At 41.6% G+C, this 21,002-nt stretch overlaps 1 long non-coding RNA gene across 1 annotated transcript; it reads left to right on the top strand.

The window, feature by feature from the left end:
* Positions 1 to 1,174: 1,174 nt before the first annotated feature.
* LOC123444099 lies at positions 1,175 to 6,188 on the top strand. The gene is made up of 2 exons (XR_006630942.1): positions 1,175 to 1,554; positions 5,917 to 6,188. It is a non-coding gene; the product is annotated as an uncharacterized LOC123444099 (long non-coding RNA).
* The last annotated feature ends 14,814 nt before the right edge of the window (positions 6,189 to 21,002 follow it).

The raw sequence follows: 21,002 nt of genomic DNA, 5'->3' as shown, positions 1-21,002 counted from the left end.
TTCGATGGAGTTCGGGATCAACAGCACAGTAAGATCTCGTCTGATCTCTAGCACGATACAACTCGGATAAGGGGCACCGTTCACCCGATGTGCTTCATGGATGAGGTGGTGCAACATTAGTTTCTCAATAGGTTTAAACCCATAAATATCGAGCAGTACAATGGGACAACATACCCGGCCATATGGATTGAAGGTTTCCTTGTCCACATTCACATGGCTTGTGGAGATGACCTCCACGCAATCAAGTACTTACCACTAAAGCTCAAAGGGCCATCTAGGCACTCGTTGAACATCCTCCTCGAAACATCCATTGGGAGTTGGGTGGATCTCGAAGATGCCTTTTGAGACAACTTTCAGGACACTAATGTCCGGCCACCCGCGTAACAACCCAAGTCCAACCGTGGTTCCACTACCATGTGTAACCTTGTTTGCATCGCACTTTGTTGGCTTAATAAGATTTGGTGCTCATGAATTTCACTTGCTTGTTATCTCCTCATACATCATAGCATCATATCATCATGACATGCATTTTATTTTATTGCTCCTTGTTGCTTGTGTTGGTTGGAGTGAAATGTTGTTGTATGATGTGCTTGCAAGATTTATGGTCCATGAGTGAAACCTTCCTTTCAATGCTTAATCTCTCTCTCTCTCTCTCCCTTTAATTCAAAATATTTGTGATGTGATGAAATACTGTTATACCAACACCTCCTTTAAAATGTTGCAAATTCTTTAGAAAAATCATGTTGGTCATTTAGAGATTCTCAGGCTTGCTCTATTTTTCCCGCTATTTTAAACTTGCAAAAATCCGTGCTAGTTGGTCCAGAAGGGCATTTTATTTTGTGTCTCTAAAAATTTCCAAACCAATTTTATTAAATAGGGCATATTTTTTTGAGTAGAAAACATATTTATTTTCCTGAAACCCTTCCTCTATTTTTTGTGAGAGGTGTTGCAGTTTCTGTGTTAATAAAAATAGGAAAGGTTTTCCCGTGAGAAAGAAAGCCAGTGCCCTCGGCTTTTCCTCTCCTAGCAGTCAGCAACACCGCACAGGCCCATGAGCCACAACCCACCTTGGGCCTCATCTCAATCCAGCGAAACCAGCCACGCTCCCCCTCCTCTCATACGTCGTGGTCGGTACAGTTCCTCGCTCCCCTATTTATCCCCTCGACGTCCGCGCCTCTCCTAGGGTTTCCCCCTTCCCTCCTCGTGCAGCCACCAACTCCCTACCTTGCTATCGCCCTACTGGTCAGTTTATGTGTATGTGAGAGAGATTCAGAGAGACATTCAGGGAGAGTCAGGGAAGATCGCCGGAGATCGTCGTTTTCCTCGCGGGTGTCAGGCACCAGGCTCTTCTTCAGCATGTCATACCTCCCCGCGTCGTCGTCCTCGACAGATTCTGGGTGATAGATGCACAGCCCCGCTTCTCCATCGTCGGCCTCGACTACGTTTTCTTCGTGGACCGGGTGCTCCGTGCGCATCATCCCCACCTTTGTTAGCCGCGTCATCCCTCCGTCTCCGGTCACCGCAGTATGGTTTGACTCCAGCAACAACCCTGCGGTGAGCTTCTCCTCCTCCCCATCCCTCGAAGGTCCTGTCAGCGCCGTAGTTGCAGATCCGAGTTTCCCACGTTCGTCCTTCATGGCATGCCAAGATAGGTGCTATGATGCTTCCTTTGATGTGCATCGCCTCGCCCGCGCACACGGTTGCCTCGCCGCGCCCGCTAGCAGCTCCGCGTATGTGCCTCTCCCTTGTCGTTCGCGCCCGCTGCCATTCCTGTTCACCATGGACGGGAGCAACAAGCTTTTGTGTCCCACCGTGCTGCGCTAGATCTCCAGGATAGACCCAGTAATAGAATCCCTGCGTAATCCCGCACAGAATTTTGGATTTCGTTTTGCAATTTTTACCGCTGCTGAACGAAATTGGCGAAATTCGTTTTTTTCGATTTTTTCTGAAAACTTCGGACGAAAAGCACAAACTAAAATTTGAACTTGTGGACGAAAACTGAACGAAAATTAGACGAAAATTGAACGAATTTTCCCAGAAATTTGAAATGCAAAAGAAGCTCCTGAAGCCTTGAATCAGCAGACAAAATCAGAAGCCAGCCCTGCCCCCATGCGCGCGCTCCTGTTGGCTGCTGCTTGCCGCTTGCCGCCGTGAATGGAAGCCGCTGCTGCTTGCCGCTGGAACGTCAGCCAATGCTGCTGGCGTCAGGAACGCGCGGCGCTCGCTCCATGGACGCATCGGCTAGGCGGGAGGAAGATGGGAGGAGGGTGGGAGGAAGACGGGAGGAGGGTGGGAGGAAGATGGGAGGATGCGGAGCTGCTCCAACTCACTGGCAGCCGCCGGCAGGAGAAATTGGGGATCCAAAATTAAGGTTGTGAGGGCACAGGCCATGTTTATATAGTGCAGGGAGGGATTAGTGGGCTGTGCTGTACCGTGGGCTGGACCAAGAATTCAAAATGGGCCGAAAAATTTGGGCCGGTACACACAGATACCGGGCCAGGACGAAATTGACAAAAATCGGTGAAAAATTATTTTTTTCGGACGAAATCCAAAACTCTGATCCCGCATTCCCGCCGGGGTTCTTTGGCCCCGGAACCCACCGCTGCGCCCTCTGTTGTCGGCTCTTCTTCTCTGTCTGAGGGAAGACGAGAGCCCAGCAGTTTTGTAGGATGCTTCATCTGTAGCAGAGCACCGTTATGTATGCAAGCCCAAGAGGTCTCAGGTCCGAACCTCGCTTGAGCACCTTTTGCATTTGTGTGCCCCTTTTGCATTTTCGTTTTCATATTTTATGTGAGGCTGACAATGGGCCCTGGACCCACTTGTCATGCACTGAGGGGTCCTGGTGAGACTACCAGTGGGACCCCCTTTGAGTTATTATGTTGTTTTTATTTATTTTTACTTCTTTAGTTTTGGAATATGCCATTTATGGTAGGCAGTCGAATCTGGATTTGTCTAGTTTTGGAATATGCCAAATTTGGCATGTCTTAGGATATATGTGATGTAGCAAATTATGTGAGTGTGTGTGGCTTGATTTTTTTACTGTAACATAGGCTAATGATATACACCCTCCATCCCAAAATAAATGTCTCAATCTTAGCACAACTTTATACTAGAGATAGTACATAGTGGAGACACTTATTTTGGGATGGAGGGAGTATGAATTTGGGATAGAAAAATCCAATGAATCCATGTGTAGTGTTAGTTTGGTCATTTGAGCAAGTTTGTGTGGATGCTATTTTGTGCTAAGATGACATTTTTTATTTTTTATTGTTTGATCCTTGTATCGTTTGGTAAACTTGTCAACATGAAAGTTGTAGTGTTCTCGGAGTACTAGGACCTCGTATTTTTATTTGCCATGAAAAATCTATATATTTATGGTTTCCTTGATGTGAACATGTCATCTCCATATTGTTGTTTTGGTTATGTTGAAATATGACTAAGTGTGAAAACTGTTTCAAGTAGTTGTGTTGCCATGATGATTATCAAGCATCTACAAGTTCTTTGTGGTGGTACATTTTACTGTGAATTAAAGAGCATGTTGCCCTCTGTGAAATGGAGCCATTACTTTGCAAAATAGGTTTTGCATCTTAGCTATTCTTCCTGTCAATCATTCCATGTTGATGTAAACTACTGTGAATTCACCTTGTGAAAATTTGGCTAAGTGTGGGAATTTGCTTATTCATCATGCCATGTTGAGTGGATGCTATTATTGATTATGTGCAGTATTAGCTCATCGTTAGTAAGAGTGAATTGTAGGAGTTGTTGCACTCTATTACCCTGTTAAATTTCATGCCATGAAAGTTAATGTAGAATAGATTTTATTGCTATCAACATGATATCATGATAAACCTGCTAGTGTAAAACTGATATTTTCTCTAAGTCTTAATGTGTTATAATTTTTTGCCATGTTGTGAGCTTGATTGCCATTGATCCATGATCCTATCCATGTTATTGTTATCCAGAGGTTATTGTACTCTTTGTTAGATTCATATCCATGTCTTGGTTGAGCATGATAGGTGGCTCTAGTTGTTAGTTTTCATATGAACAAAGCGGTATCTTGCTGTTTTTGGACAGATGTTTGTTGGATTATTTTGTGCTTTGTGAGAGTTGTGCCCCTTTGTTTTGCATGAACTTTAGGTCTATTTAACCTAGAATTTCGTGAACAATCTAGTGGCATACTTGGGATGGCAAGGAATTGCCCATAGCCTCTCTGAAATTCTATTTTATCATCGTTACCTTCCGTACCTTGTACTGAGAGTTTCGAGAGATCCGTAACTCGGTTTGCGATGTTCTTTATATGCATTTGTATCGTTTTCTTGTGATGCATTCATTTTTGCCATGTTCATGCATGCCCAAATAGTTAATCTTGAGGCCCTGTCCAGAATGTTAATAACTAAATAATTGCATGAGAAAGATGACTAGTTAGCATTGCCATGCTTCATTCACATCATATTCATGCATCATATAGCATCGTGCCATGGTTGTGTGTTCATTGAATGTTGTATTTTGTTTCGGGTAGCATCGGGTGCTGAAAACAACTACGAGGATCCCATTTAGAACGTACGTGAAGAGCAAGAGTTTTATTCCTCGAAAGAAGTGCCACGCAAGATAATCGTGACATTGATATCATTTCTAATTTTGTTATGCTTAGCTGTCTCATTTTCTATTGTTAATTTATCGCTGCCTACCACCTGAATATCAAGCCTCCAAAAATGCCATGATACATCCTCTAACCCTCCACATCCGAGCAAAATATTGATTGGCTAAGTTAGCGCTTGCTCAACCCTTCTTATAGCGTTGCTAGTTGCTGGTGCAGGTTGATCCATGTGTTGACATATATATTTGGAATATCATCTTATTATTTCCATTTAAATTAATGCACATATATACCTTGTGAAGGCAGAAGGCTTGGCCTCTTGCTCGGTGTTTTGTTTCACTTTTGTCATACTATTTCGGTTACAGGTGTTATGTTTAATATTGAGCACTCCTAACACACTTGGGGTTGTTATGCGGATACCCTTGATAAATTATTTTGGGTTCAAAACTTGTCTGGCAAGACCCAACCTTGGTACTCCATTTGCTAAACAACTTAATAATTAAAAAGCATAGGAATAGCTACCCCTAGGAAAATTAATCAACCCCTGGGCAAATCCTCCTCATGAGTGTTGGTCCAACCCATAGCACTGTGTGGGGCCAACCTAGGGCAACTTGGGTGATTTTTTTGTCAGGCTAATGTACGCGTCTCTTATCTGACGTGTCTTATGACTGAGATAGGCGGCTCTTATCGGGGTCGTCGCCACGTCGGGCGGTCTTGCTAGATTTGTTTTACCCTTCTTGATGTATCTTGTGCATCACGATTCCGAGGATACTTTGGGCTCTCTCAAGGTTGACGTTTTCCATCAGGGATCCGAGGAGATCACGGTTTTCCGTGGTCAAGGATTCCTACATAGCTTGTGGTAGTTTGTGATGGACTAGTTGGAGCAGTCCTGCAGGGTTAATATCTTTTGGAAAGCCGTGCCCACGGTTATGTGGCAACTTGGACATTTGTTTAACATCCGGTTATAGAAAATATGAAGTAAACTTAATTAAATTATGCCAACTGTGTGCGTAATCATGAATGTGTCTGTTCTCGAGTTTCTACTCCGATTGAGAAGATGGTGAGGTTATGATTAACGTAAGTAGGTTTTCAGGATCACTTCTTGATCATTGCTACCTCTCAACCATTTATGCGTAGCCCACTCAATTATAATTATGTTCTCGAAAGTTAGCCACTAAATATGCTTAGTGTTGCAGTAACCTCACCACTTTTTCAAGTCTTACCTAAATAACTTGATTCGTCCCGATATCCTCGTCGCGAGATTGCTGAGTCCCCATGGCTCACGAATTACTATAATACCACACGTTTTCGTACCGCAGATCCAGAGGCGTTCGATGCTTCGCAGCTCGAGTGGGAGTTTGATGAGGAGGGCAGGCGCATGTACGTGACGTACCCCGATGAGTAGAAGGCCTCGGTCGTTTCCTCGGATAGCGAGACACACTCATTGCATTTTATCTTTTGATTTCGTTCGTAGACGGGCCCTGTCTTCTGAATGGTTGAAATAAATGTTGTGTGACTTGTAATTTAACTTGTGGCAAGTGTAAACTAATCCATATACTCATCTCTTCATAAATGTATCTGCAATGGTTTATGTACTTGTGAAATGCCGAGATGCATCTCTACCCATATTAAGGCCTCGTCCCAAATATGGATAGTGTCGCATCTTGGACGTTACTGCGTGGGTCCGATGACTTGAGCCACATCATCCAACAACCCGACGAGTCATCACGACAATTCTAGAATAGATTCCTCACCAAGAAAAATCAGGTTGTTGATTGTTCAAATGTCGAGGCATTAGCTTCCTTCTACAACAACATACGAGGCGAATGGCTAGCCCGGACGCTCAGACAAGAAAGGCCGAGGACGAGCTGCCCTTACCTCTCTCATGACCCACCATTGCACGGGTGAGGATACTTGGCTGGCCTGTCGGAACAACCCTCCTTCAAACCCTGACACTTCCACAGTCGAAGACAGTAACGGAAAGTCATGACGCAACAAGAACAAGCGTTGACACAGCAGTGGTGAAGCCGATGACACGATAGTTAATGCCGGATTCAGCAACTCCAGGCCTGGATCCAGAAATAAGCCTTTTACAGGAAATCAGGACGTCCCGACCACGCTGGACAAAATACTCGAGAGGCCCTGTCAGATACAAAGCACCCAAAACAAATGTACTACTCACACCAACCGTAAATGTTGGGTGATCAAGGCGGCGAGTAAGAGCGTGGACGAAGACCAGGCCAAGAGCCCTCATAGCGAGGATGATGAAGAACCGCGTCACCCGAACAACTGGGGCCAATAGCAGTTTCCCCCTGAAGTAAAAAAACCGTGAACATGATCTATGTCACTCAGTGACCGAATAAGGAGAGGACGCGGGAACTTCTGGACATATACGTCATAGAGCCTGTAGCCCCAAAGTACAATCCATGATCGGCATGTCCGATCACGTATGATCACATGGATCACCCCAACAGTATTCGGCATGGGGGATCAGCGGCCTTGGTACTCGACCCCATCACTGATGGATATCGCCTCACACGAGTCCTCATGGCTGGAGGTAGGAGTCTTAATCTAATTTATGATACAGTGCAAAAATGGGCATTGGTCCATCAAGAATCAAACCCAGAAACCCAACTTCAAAGGAGTAATTCTTGGCGTCGAGGCTCGCTGGCCGGGTAAGATAACCCTAGAAGTAGTATTCGGTTCACCCGACAACTTTTGGAGCGAAGACTTGATCTTCGACATTGTCCCCTTCCATAGAGGGTACCATGCACTCCTCAGCCATACAACGTTCAGTTGCTTGAACGTCATCCCTCATTATGCATACCTCAAGTTAAAGTGGTCAGGACCTAAGGGTGTCATTACAGTCAATGGTATAATCAAGCCCATGAGTACTTGTGGTCACATTGGAGTATCTAGGTGACATTAGGGTTTTGGTTGATGTGTATCTTAAGGAGTTATTTTAGTACGAACTCTAGAGTTGTTCGTGACACTTATAGGGATAGCTCATAAGATTGATCGGAAAAGATAACTTTGAAGTGGTTTCGTACCCTACAATAATTTTTTTGTTTTTCTCCGCTATTTGTGACTTTGGAGTGAACTCTTTGTCGCACGTGAGGGATTTATATATGATTCAACTATGTTAGTATTGTTGGGAGAACTTGCACTAGTGAAAGTATGGACCCCAGGCCTTGTTTCCAAGCATCTATACAATGTTTTGCTTGTTGTTTACTATTTGTTACCTTGTTGTTTTTATATTTTCAGATTACAAAAACCTATATCTACCATCCATATTACACTTGTATCACCATCTCTTCGCCGAAATAGTGCACCTATACAATTTACCACTGTATTGCGTGTGTTGGGGACACAAGAGACTCTTTGTTATTTGATTGCAGGCTTGCTTGAGAGAGACCATCTTCATTCTACGCCTCCCATGGATTGATAAACCTTAGGTCATCCACTTGAGGGAAACTTGATATTGTCCTACAGAACTCTGTGCTTGGAGGTCCAACACGAGTCTACAAGAAGAAGGTTGTGTAGTAGACATCAAGCTCTTTTCTAGCGTCGATGCCGAGGAGGTAAGTGCTTCAAGGTATATCTATAGGTCTTGCAATCAAATCTTTTAGTTTCTTGTTTTTAACTAGTTTGATTTTACAAAAGAAAATTACCATAAAATGGAATTGAGGTTGCCTCATATGCTTCATCTTTTTAATATTTTCGTGAAAATGATGGAAGGGAAAATTGTGCTCAAGTGTAAGAAGAAGAAGTTATTAAGATGTTTGGCACTAAATCTTTGAGTGGTGAACATGATAGCAATAATGTTAGTATGAATTCTCTGAATATTCATGATGCTAATGATATGCAAAGCCACAAGCTTGGGGATGCTATGCTTGATGAATATGATATTTTTAGTCCCCCAAGTTTTGATGAGCAAAACTATTATGATGATAGCATGCCTCCTATGTATGATGATTATTGCGATGACATGTATGCTATAAAGAGTGATAGTAACCATGAAACTAGTTATCATGATTTTAATATTCAAAGTGGTTATGTCAATCAAGTACCTCATGATAGTTATTTTGTTGAGTTTGCTCCAACTATTATGAATGAGAAGAAGTTTGCTTATGTGGAGAGTGATAAATTTTCTATGCTTGTAGATCATGAAAAGAATGTTGTATGTGATAGTTATATTGTTGAATTACTTCATGATGCTATTGAAAATAATTATGAGGGAGGAACGTATGCTTGCAGGAATTGCAATAATGTCAAGTTTCCTCCTTATGTGTTCAAAGTTTTGAAGTTGTGCTTATTTTTTCCTTCCTATGCTAGTTGATTCTTGCTCCCATAAATTGTTTGCTCACAAAATCCCTACGCATAGGAAGTGCGTTAGACTTAAATGTGCTTGTCATGAGATTCATGATGCTCTTTTGCATGTTTCAATTATTATTCTTATTTGAGCATCATTGAAATCATCATGCCCAGCTAAAATGCTTTAAAGAAAAGTGCTTGTTGGGAGACAACCCAACACTTTTACTTTCTGTTTTTTGGTGTTCACATGATTAAACTACTGTAATAATCATTTTTATGCCTTTTATTTCAATAAAGTGTCAAGTAAAGCCTTTGAGATAGTTTGGAAACTTGTTTGTTTAATTATGTGCAAAAACAGAAAGTTTTGCGTCAAGTAGATGAATTATGTGATTTTACTAGAACGTCAAAAGCTTCTTAATTTTGTACACAGTCTTGATATACAAGTTCTTCAAGCTGTCCTAATGTTTCACAATTTTCCGAGACAGGGAAGAATGGTTACACTACAAATCTTCAGAGACTGTTCTGTTTTTGACAAATTCTGTTTTGCATGTATAGTTTGCTTATTTTAGTGTTCCCACAGATTATATTAAGTGATATAGATTATGGTAATAGTATAATACAGTAGGTATTATGTGGGAACAATTATGAATCTTGTCTTGATAGTACCTAAGTGAATGATCATTATTTATTTTACTAACCCATCTCATGAAGTTCTCTTAAGTTTTGTGTGATTGAAGTTTTCAAGTTTTGGGTGAGATACCGATATAAGGAGAATGAGGAGTGACAAGTACCTATGCTTGGGGATTCCCAAGGCACCCCAAGGTAATATCAAAGGAATACTCAAGCACCTAAGCTTGGGGATGCCCCAGAAGGCATCCGCTCTCCCGTCTTCAACATTATCGGTATATCTTACTTGGAGCTTTATTTTTATTCGTCACATAATATGAGTTTTACTTGGAGCATGATTTTATTTTGTTGTTTTACGTTAGTGTTATTTATAATCTTGTTTTTCAATAAAAAGTTCCAAGAACTGCATTAGGATGCTTGCATTGCTTGCTTTGATTGGTGTTGTGTAAAAACAGAAATTGGTGCTGTAGTGTTTGAATTTTCATATTTTACTGGAACGTGAAAAGTTTCTGAACATTTTACACACTGTTGTCATATAAATTTTATAGCATGTCCTAAATTTTAATAATGTTTTGAGTTACATAAGTACACTGTTTTCATAAATTGCTACACACTGTTCTGTTTGGACATATTGCTGTCATAGTTTTGTTATCTACTTATCCTATAGTTTCCATAGCCTATATTGACAGTTACAAATTGTGGAAATGATAGTAAATAGTAGATGATGTTTGAAATTATTATGCAACTTGTCTTGGCAGTACATAAATAGTTGATTTATTATTATGTGCACTAACCTATCTCATGAGTTCTTTTCAAGTTTTGTGTGGATGAAGTTTTTGAGAATAGGTGAAACCGGGATACGATAGGATTGAACAACATACAAAAACTCAAGATTGGGAATGCCCAAGGCACCCCAAGTAAATATTTCAATAACTCTCAAGCATCAAAGCTTGGGGATGCTACGCATCCCACCTCTCTTCGTCAACTATCGGTTAGCCTATGTTGAGCCTAAATTTTTATTCGTTCACATGATGCGTCCTATTCTTGGAGTGCTATTTTTATTTTTCTTGATGTTTAAATAAAATACTCAGATCTGAAAATATTTATTAAGAGAGAGATAAAGTCCTCACATAGCTACGTAATTGTTTGACTACTCATTGATCTTCACTTATATGTTTTGGATAGTTTTGTCATTTACTCTCGTGCTTCACTTATATCCTGTGAGTAAAGGGTTGAATGAATTGAATATCATAAATTTCAGATTATATATGTTTTATATGCTTATGCCATGGGGAGTAATGACTTCACATATAAGAAGTACATGTGGTATAATTTATTGAAAGTTAGCAAACACTGCATTGGTCACTTGAACAATTCATGAAATAATATTGAAGGAGGAGAGATTTCACATATAAATATACTATCTTGGAAATCTTCTATGATTGTGAATACCCATTAATTATTTTCGAACTTGAGCAAATTAGTTGAAGTTGGGCAAGGAAGACAACGTAATGAGTTATGCTTGGGTATATTTGTATAGAAGTTCTATTCTTATGGATCCTCCAACATGTGGTGTTTGCTTCCACCTCATACTAGTCAAAACTTCTGCACCAAGTAAAAATACTACTTGTGCATCCAAACACCCTTAAACCCAAATTTGTTCCATATGAGTCCACCATACATACCTATATGCGGTATTTACTTGCCGTTCCAAATAAATTTGCATGTGCCAAACTCTAAACCTTCAAATAATATTCTGTTTTGTATGCACGAATCGCTCAATATAGTGATTAGGGGATGTTAGTATCTTCCATGCTAGGTCAGTTATTCACTTGATATGTGTTGATTCACTATCATTCACGAGAAAGTGCCTGGTATTCGGGATGCCCAGTCCCATGCTCAAAAAATCAAATTAAAATATAATGAAACAAAAATCCCCCAGGATTGTTCTTTGTATGGACGGTACCTGTGGATTCGGCTCGCCGTGGAGTGTGATTGATTGACGGAGGGGGAGTAAAAACTTTAACATTCTGTTTGGGAACTGCCTATAATGTATCTAGCATGGAAAATACCGAAATCTCTCGGTTGTTATGGTTGACAATGAAAGCATACCACTCAAAATTATTATTCGTCTTTGTTTTAAAAGCTTGAGCTCTGGCACCTCTGCAAATCAATGCTTTCCTCTGTGAATGGGCTATCTTTTACTTTTTAGTACTTACATCTATGCAAGAGTCATGGTGATCTTCACCACTTCCTATATTTCACCTTTTTTTCTTGGCAAGCGTCATGTGTTGGGGAATGATCTAGACATATATATCCACACAAATATATTTGATCATTAATTATTATTGTTGACAATTATCTATATGATAAATAAGTTGGGAGGCAAAACTTTAAGCCCATATCTTTCTCTCTGTTCGACGGATGCCATTTGCTCTAAAAATATGCTTTGAGTGTTAGCAATCATGGAAGACTATATGATAGTTGAGTACATGGAGTTTGCTAAATCAAAAGCTCTTACATAGACCCTTCCTGAAAATGAGATGAATTGCAATTTTTTGGTGACTGGAATCATAGTTTGTTAGTTTTCAAGAAACTTTATGGTGTATACTTTAACATGTGAATAGCTTGTTACTTCATCATTATAAGTTTTATGAGATGAGATACTCTTTACGATATATAATGATCCTAGAAAAAAGTGAGTGAAATTTTCATTGATCAAACTTGTGCACTTGCTAGCATTCACACTTCATAAATTATTTCTTTTATCATTTACCTACTCGAGGACGAGTATTAATTAAGCTTGGAGATGTTGATACGTCTCGAGCGTATCTATAATTTACGAAGTATTCATGCCATCAATTTTATATGATTTTGGTATGATTTTACTAGAACTAACCCGGACTGACGCTGTTTTCAACAAAACTACCATGGTGTCGTTTTTGTGCAGAAATAAAAGTCTCGGAATGGGCTGAAAATTTACGGAGAATATTTTTGGAAAATATAAGAAATACTAGTGCAAAGAGCTGGGCCCGGAAGTGGACTAGGAGGTCACAAGCCTCCCAGGCGTTGCTACCCCCTGGTCGTGGCCTTGTGGCTTGTGACCTCCTCAAGAACCTTCCTGACGTGATTCCAACGCTAAGTACTCCTAAAAATACCCAAACCTCCAAAAAGAAACTTAGATGGGGAGTTTCACCGCCGTAAGCCTCTGATAACCCACATGTGTAGGGGATCGCAACAGTTTTCGAGGGTAGAGTATTCAACCCAAATTTGTTGGTTCGTTAAGGGAAGCGAAAGAATATTCTCAAGTAACAGCAAAGTGGCCCAATCCCTTTTGTAGCAAGGGACAAGCCTAGACAAAGTAACGTAGTGAGGATCAGTAGTAAAAGACTCGTAGGCAGTAGATCGGTGATGGATGAGTGTGACGGATGTGATTCATCATGTAACAGCTATAACACGGAGAGATATGTAACTAGCTCCCGTTCATCAATCTAATGTAGGCATATATTTCGTATGTACTCATACGTGCTTAGGGAAAAGAACTTGCATGACATCTATTGTCCATCACTCTCATGGCAGCAGTGTCCTAATGGAAACTACGGGATATTAAAGTTCTCCTTTTAATAAAGAACCGGACCAACGCATTAACACGCGGTGAATACATGAACTCCTCATAATATGGTCATCTCCGGAAGTGGTTCCGGCTATTGTCACTCCGGGGTTGCCGGGTCATAACACATAGCAACTTGCAAGATAGGATCTAAAACACACATATATTGGCGACAACATAATAGGTTCAGATCTGAAATCATGGCACTCGGGCCCTAGTGAGAAGCATTAAGCATAGCCAAGTAGTAGCAACATCAATCTAGAACATAATGGATACTAGGGATCAATCCCCGTCAAAAACTAACTCGATTACATGATAGATCTCATCCAACTCATCACCGTCCAGCAAGCCTACGATGAGATTCCTCACGATGCAGAGCATCATGCAATTGTCGATGGAGAAAGGTTGGTGATGATGATGGCGACGATTTCCCCTCTCCGGAGCCCGAAACAGATTCCAGATCTGCCCTCCAGATGAAGAACAGGATGTGGCGGCGCCTCCGTATCGCAAAACACGATGAAACCTTCTCTCTGATTTTTTTTCCGGGCGAAACGGAAGATATAGAGGTGAGTTTGGTGGCGGTACAGCCACGTGGGCCCCACAAGCCCTGACGGCGCGGCCTGTGGGCTTGTGGCCCACTGGTCCACCTCCTCCGGTGGATCTTTGCGCGGGTATTTTTCTTTTATGCCAGAAAAATTCTCCGTAAATTTTCAGGACATTCCGAGAACTTTTATTTCTGCACAAAAACAACACCATGGCAATTCTGCTGAAAACAGCGTCAGTCTGGGTTAGTTCCATTCAAACCATGCAAATTAGAGTCCAAAACAAGGGCAAAAGAGTTCGGAAAAGTAGATACGACGGAGATGTATCAACTCCCCGAAGCTTAAAGTCTTGCTTGTCCTCAAGCAATTCAGTTGACAAACTGAAAGAGACAAAAGAAAAACTTTGACGAACTCTGTTTGATCTTGTTGTTGCAACTATGTCTAACTCATAACCAGAATTTCAGCAAGATCACAAGCAAACCACATAAGCAAATTACATAATCAACTAGCGAGCAAATAATAATAAGCCTCAAATGTCAACACTTCAATCAAAACAACATGAAGCAGTACGAATAGATGGTATCTCGCTAGCTCTTTCTGAGACCGCAAAACATAAATGCAGAGCACCTTCAAAGACCAAGGGCTGACTAAACATTGTAATTCATGGCAATGAAGATCCAGTCATAGTCATACTCAACACAGTTAAAAGCAAAGCATAAAAATGATAGAGGTGCTCTCTAATTGGTGCTTTTGTAAGAGGAGGATGACTCAAGAGGAACATAAATAGACATGCCCTTCATAGAGGAAAGCATTGATTTGCAGAGGTGCCAGAGCTCAAACTTTGAAAACAGAGATAATAATTTTGGGTGGCATGCTTTCATTGTCAATGCAATGACTAAGAGTTCTCAACATCTTCCATGCTACACATGCTATAGGCGGTTCCCAAACAAAAAAGTAAAGTTTTGACTCCCCCACCACCAATGAATCACACTCCACGGCTAGTCGAATCCTCGGGTACCATCCATACCAACATCAATCCTGGGGGAGTTTTGTTTGCAATTATCTTTTCGATTTGAGCATGGAACTGAGAATTACAATTATCGGCCCCTTTCTCGTGAATGATAGTGAATAAACACATATCAAGGATAACACGCCTAGCATGGAAGATACCAATAGCCCCCTGTCACCACATGAGCGGTTCGGGCATGCAAAACAAATTATTTCATGAAGATTTAGAGAGTGGCACATGCAAATTTACTTGGAACGGCACGTAGATACCGCACATAGGTAGGTATGGTGGACTCATATGGCACAACTTTGGGTTTATGGGAGGTGGATGCACAAACATTATTCCCGCTTAGTACAAGTGAAGGCTAGCAAAAGACTGGGAAGCGACCAACTAGAGAGCGACAACAGTCATCAAAATGCATTGAGATTAACTAACATTGAGTGCAAGCATGAGTAGGACATAAATCACCATGAACATGAACATCATAGAGGCTATGTTGATTTTGTTTCAACTACATGCGTGAACATGCGCCAAGTCAAGGCACTTGAAACATTCAAAGGAGGATACCATCCTATCATACTACATCATAGTCATCTCAGCATTCATGTTGGCAACCAAGACAAACCATTATAAGCTCCTAGTTAAATAAGCATGGCATAAGCAACTATGATCTCTAAGTTGTCATTGCAAACATGTTCCTCTCACAACCAAGCTGAATCAGGCATGATGAGCTAGTCATATTTACAAAAACAAAATAGATCGAGTTCATACCATCTTTTCCAGGCTCAGTCACTTCATCATATATCGTCATTATTGCCTTTCACTTGCACGACCGAACGATGTGAACAATAATAAGCGTGCTCGTGCATTAGACTACGCTGGAATCTGCAGGCAAACACAAAGGAGAAGACAAAGTAATATGGCTCTTTGAAAGCTAAAGAGGTATGCATGCAAGAGCCACTAAACATTGTAACCATTATCTTCTACCTTGACCCAAAGAAAAACAAAACTATCTACAAGGGAAAGCTCCCAACAAGCAAAAGAAGAAAAAGAAAATTTTCTTGGGTTTTCTCAAACTAGACAGACGCACGAAAAGAAAACGAGAAAAAGAAAATAAACTAGCATGGATGATACAGTGGCAAAGTGTGAACACCGGATAATAAAGTGAAAGCATAAGCAAAAATGTAAAGTCGGTGAGAAGACGTACTCCCCCAAGCTTAGGCTTTTGGCCTAAGTTGGTCTACTCTCAAGGAGGGAAATAACCAGCTCCGGGGTACTCCGAGTGGACTGAGGATGCCATTGCTGTGTGAGCTCCTCTGGCTCCCACTGGTAAACTGGCGTCTGGTACTCGACTGGCGGCTCGGGCACGGGCACCTATGGTTGGGCTAAGCTCCAATATGCGTAGATGTCCGAGGGCATAATAGTGTACCTGCCTGCATGAAGATTGAACAAAGAAGGAGCAGGCAAAGTAATAGTCTCACGAGTACACTGACTAAATACCAGGTTATAAATCATCCTTGTATTTATATCTCTATGAAGAAAGTCATCACGAACCATGCTATCGTAATCTAGATATCTCTCGGGAAGAAGAATCTCTTCTTCCTCCAGTCTAATAGGTATCTCAAAGTGTCTAGCAAGACGAGTAGCATAGATACCTCCATAGACAACACCCTTAGAACGGTTCAGGTTCAACCGTTGAGCTACTATAGCGCCCAAGCTATAAGTTTTATCGTTATAAAGGGCCTCGCGCAAGACCGTAGGATCTGGGGAACTAAGTGACATAGCTTTCCCACGGCCAATCAAACATTTTCCCACAAATAATGAGAAGTACCGAAGCACGGGAAAATGTATGCTAGCAGCTCTAGCGCAAGACACTCCTCTCTCCTCTCCTACATCAATTGTACCGATGAAAGCTTCCAAGTCCCATGGACGAGGTTCATGAATATCCCCAACGTAAGGCAATTTGCAAACATTGCAAAAATCCTAGAGTGACATGCGCTGGGGGATATCATAAAGTTTGAACTCAAACATAGGAGGATTCTTCCTCGGATAGAAGTTAAAGCTTTGTACGAAGATATTAGTGAGGAGGAGGTATTGCAGACACTTATCTTCAACAAAGGCGGTAAGGCCTGCGTTCTCCACCAAGTGATAAAAGTCCTCGTAAATTCCAGCAGCGCGTAAGAACACGTCGCTTGGCCACTCGCACACTCGAACTTCTGCGACTCGAGGGACCAAATACTTGGGCTTCTTCTCACGCCCATCATCCTTGGAGTCACGGCTTGACGAGCCTCTTAAGAACCTCCTCATCTTTCACATTTCTATCTCCGAATTTTTTTGTGATTCTAAGGAAAAGTGAATAAGGCTCAACAAAACTCATAACAACTACTCCCACAAGTGCCTAGAGGTTATATTACGCATCAAAACTATTTGGGACCAGCTAAAATCAGCATGCAAAGCTCAAGAACAGGGTCACCAAGGCAGCAAAAATACGCGGAGTATAAGGCACTAGAGCAAAAACTAATTGGACCAATGGAGGAGTCACTTACCAAGGAGTAATTACCCCAAAACAGTTCGTAGAATGGTGATTTGAGCAAAGAGATCGAAAATCCCAGCAAGAGGAGCAAGAACACGGGTTTGAGTTGTGAAACACTTTTTTCTGGAGGTAGGAGAACCAGATGAGAGCAAGAATGAGTGAAGGGGGTGCTTGTGGGCCCCACAAGCCTGGGTGGCGCGGCCAGGGGGTTGCCCACGCCCCTAGGGCTTGTGGCCCACTGGTGCAGCCCCAGACAAGCTCTTTGTCTCAGAATTTTTCAAAAATTCCAGAAAAAATCATACTTGATTTTCAGGACGTTCGGAGAACTTTTATTTTCGGGGTACTTTTCTACCGGACGCTAAAACAGAAAACAGGGAAAACTAAACTAAATCTATCATTTTTTTTCTAAGCAACCTAAAGTGAAAGCTTGGAACAAAGGTTTGTGACTCCTCGATTCATCCATCTCATGGTCATCGAAACAAACCCGTCAATAGGGTTGATCAAATCCCCTCGACAAAACTTTCTCGAATCGCAAACGAGAACGGAGAATTTTCGAATAGCCACTAAGTTACTTCAATGGGGATGTGTATTTCCCCAACAAGCAAATCATACTTCATCTTCACACGAGGAATATGGCATTCAAAGCTCCCAATAAGAATCGATGAAGTTTTTTCGATAGCATTGATGCAATGTACTCGATATTCTTTCTTCGGAAAGTGCACCATATGCTCATTACCGTTGACATGGAAAGTGATATTGCCTTTGTTGCAATCTATAACAGCCCCTGCAGTGTTTAAAAAGGGTCTTTCGAGGATGACAGCCATGGCATCATCCTCGGAAATATCCAAGATAACAAAGTCTGTTAAGATAGTGGTGTTAACAACCACAACAGGCACATCCTCGCAAATGCCGATAGGGAAAGCAGTTGATTCGTCGGCCATTTGCAGAGAGATTTCAGTGGGTGTCAACTTATCCAGTTCAAGTCTACAATAAAGAGATAGAGGCATAACACTAACACCGGCTCCAAGGTCGCATAAAGAAGTTCTAACGTAGTTGCCTTTAATGGAGCAAGGTATAGTGGGCACACCGGGATCACTTAGTTTCTTAGGAGTTCCGCCCTTGAAGGTATAGTTAGCAAGCATGGTGGAAATCTCAACCTCAGGTATCCTCCTCTTATTAGTCACAATATCTTTCATGTACTTAGCATACGGAGACATTTTGAGCATATCTGTCAAACGCATTTGCAGAAAGACAGGTCTAATCATTTCAACGAATCGCTGAAAATCCTCATCATCCTTTTTCTTGGATGGTTTGGGAGGAAAGGGCATAGGTTTCCGAACCCATGGTTCCCTTTCTTTACCATGCTTCCTAGGAGCGAAGTCATTCTTATCGTATCTTCTATTCTTAGGTTGTGGGTTATCAAGATCAGGTTCAATCTCCACATCCTTTTCATTGCTAGGTTGAGCATCAACATGAACATCACTATTGATATTATCATTAGGCTCATGTTCATCACCAGATTGTGTTTCCGCATTAGAGATAGAGACATCGTTTGGACTCTCAGGTGTAGCAGCAACAGGGTTGCTAGCGTGCAGGTTCCTATCATCTTTCTTCTTTCTATGATGACTAGGTGCATCAGTGCTAACTCCTTGAGAATCTTGTTCAATTATCTTCGGATGACCCTCAGGATACAGAGGTTCCTGGGTCATTCTACCGCCTCTAGTGACGACTCTGACGGAATTTTCATTCAACTCATCGAGCAAGACATTCTGATCTTTAAGTACTTGTTCTACCTGAGTAGTAACCATAGAGGCATGTTTACTCAAAAGTTTAAGATCATTGACACTTCTGTCCACACAAGCACTTAAATGACTAAGCATACGAGCATTCTTTTCCAATTGTCTGCTAACATAATCATTGAAACTCTGTTGTTTGGCAACGAAGTTATCAAATTCATCCATGCATAAGCTAGCAGGTTTATCAAAAGGAATATCACTCTCATCCAACCTACACAGAGAATTTACTTCTACTACCTGTATCGGGTTATTGAGACCATGGATCTCTTTGATAGGTGGTAGATTTTTGACATCTTCAGATTTAATGCCTTTCTCTTGCATAGATTTCTTGGCTTCTTGCATATCTTCAGGACTAAGGAATAGAATACCTCTTTTCTTCGGAGTTGGCTTAGGAGGTGGTTCGGGAATAGTCCAAGCATTCTCATTGCACAAGATGTTATTCAGTAGAATCTCAGCTTGTTCTACAGTTCGTTCCCTAAAAACACTACCGACACAACTACCTAAGTTGTCTTTGGAAGCATCGGTAAGTCCATTATAGAACATATCAAGTATTTCGTTCTTCTCAAGAGGGTGATCAAGCAAAGCATTCAGTAGCTGGATAAGCCTCCCCCAAGCTTGTGGGAGACTCTCTTCTTCAGCTTGAGCAAGGTTGTATATTTCCTGCAAGGAAGCTTGCTTCTTATGGGCAGGGAAATATTTTTCAGAGAAATAGTAGACCATATCCTGGGAACTGCGCACACAACCATGAGCAAGAGAAGTGAACCAAGTCTTAGCATCATCCTTTAGCGAGAAAGGAAACAACTTGAGGATATAGTAGTGGCGAATCTTTTCCTCACTAGTGAATAGGGTGGTTATATCGTGCAGTTTGGTAAGATGGGCTACAACCGTTTCAGACTCGTAACCGTGAAAAGGATCAGATTCGACTAGAGGGATTAACTCAGGGTCGACAGAGAATTCATAATCCTTATCAGTCACAAAGATAGGCGAAGTGGCAAACTTCGGGTCGTATTTCATCCTAGCAGTCAGAGATTTTTCTTTCCACTTGCGCAATAGTTTCTCAACGTCATAGCTATCCTTACACGCAAGAAAATCCTCAGCTATCTCTCCCTCCATAACATAGCGCGTATCGGGCATAACAGGCAATTCAGGCATAGTAGCAGGTTCTACTTCAATAGTATCAGCAGTTTCAAAAGTATCATCACATCTAGCAGCAACTCTAGCAATATGTGCATCAAGGGCACCTAGTGGCAAAGCAGTATCAAGCATAGCATCATTAGGCATAGTATCAAGCATAGCATCATCAGGCATAATATCAAGCATAGCATCATCAGGCATAGTATGAAGCATAGTATCAAGCATAGCATCATCAGGCATAGTATCAAGCATAGCATCATTAGGCATAGTATGAAGCATAGCATCATGGGTAGCGGAAGTAGCATCATCAAGCACAGGCGACATATCCAGATTTCTAGCAGGAGGCGAAGTCGCAAACTTACTCATAACTGAAGGTGAATCAAGTGCAGAGCTAGATGGCAGTTCCTTACCTCTCCTCGTAGTGGAAGGCAAAGTTTTAGTTCTTGGATCTTTCAGATTTATCATAGTGATCAGCAGACGTCAATCCCAAGTGACTCAGAGAATATAGTTGTGCTTCCCCGGCAACGGCGCCAGAAAAAGCCTTGATAACCCACAGGTGTAGGGGATCGCAACAGTTTTTGAGGGTAGAGTATTCAACCCAAATTTGTTGGTTCGCCAAGGGAAGCGAAAGAATATTCTCAAGTATTAGCAGCTGAGTTTATCAGATTCAACCACACCTGAAAGATTAGTGTCTGCAAGCAAAGTATCAGTAGCAAAGTGGTATGATAGCAACGGTGCCAGAAACGATCTGTTGACAAGGCAGACTATTCCTAACTGTTGTATCAATGGCGCCAGTAGGCTGCACGTGGGTGAGTAACTATTCTTCCCCGACAACAGTGT

Source organism: Hordeum vulgare, chromosome 3H (genome assembly GCF_904849725.1).
Source record: "Hordeum vulgare subsp. vulgare chromosome 3H, MorexV3_pseudomolecules_assembly, whole genome shotgun sequence".
In the NCBI taxonomy this organism is placed as follows: domain Eukaryota; kingdom Viridiplantae; phylum Streptophyta; class Magnoliopsida; order Poales; family Poaceae; genus Hordeum; species Hordeum vulgare.
Note: the sequence above shows the minus strand (reverse complement) of the source record. Positions and strands in the feature narration are given on the sequence as shown.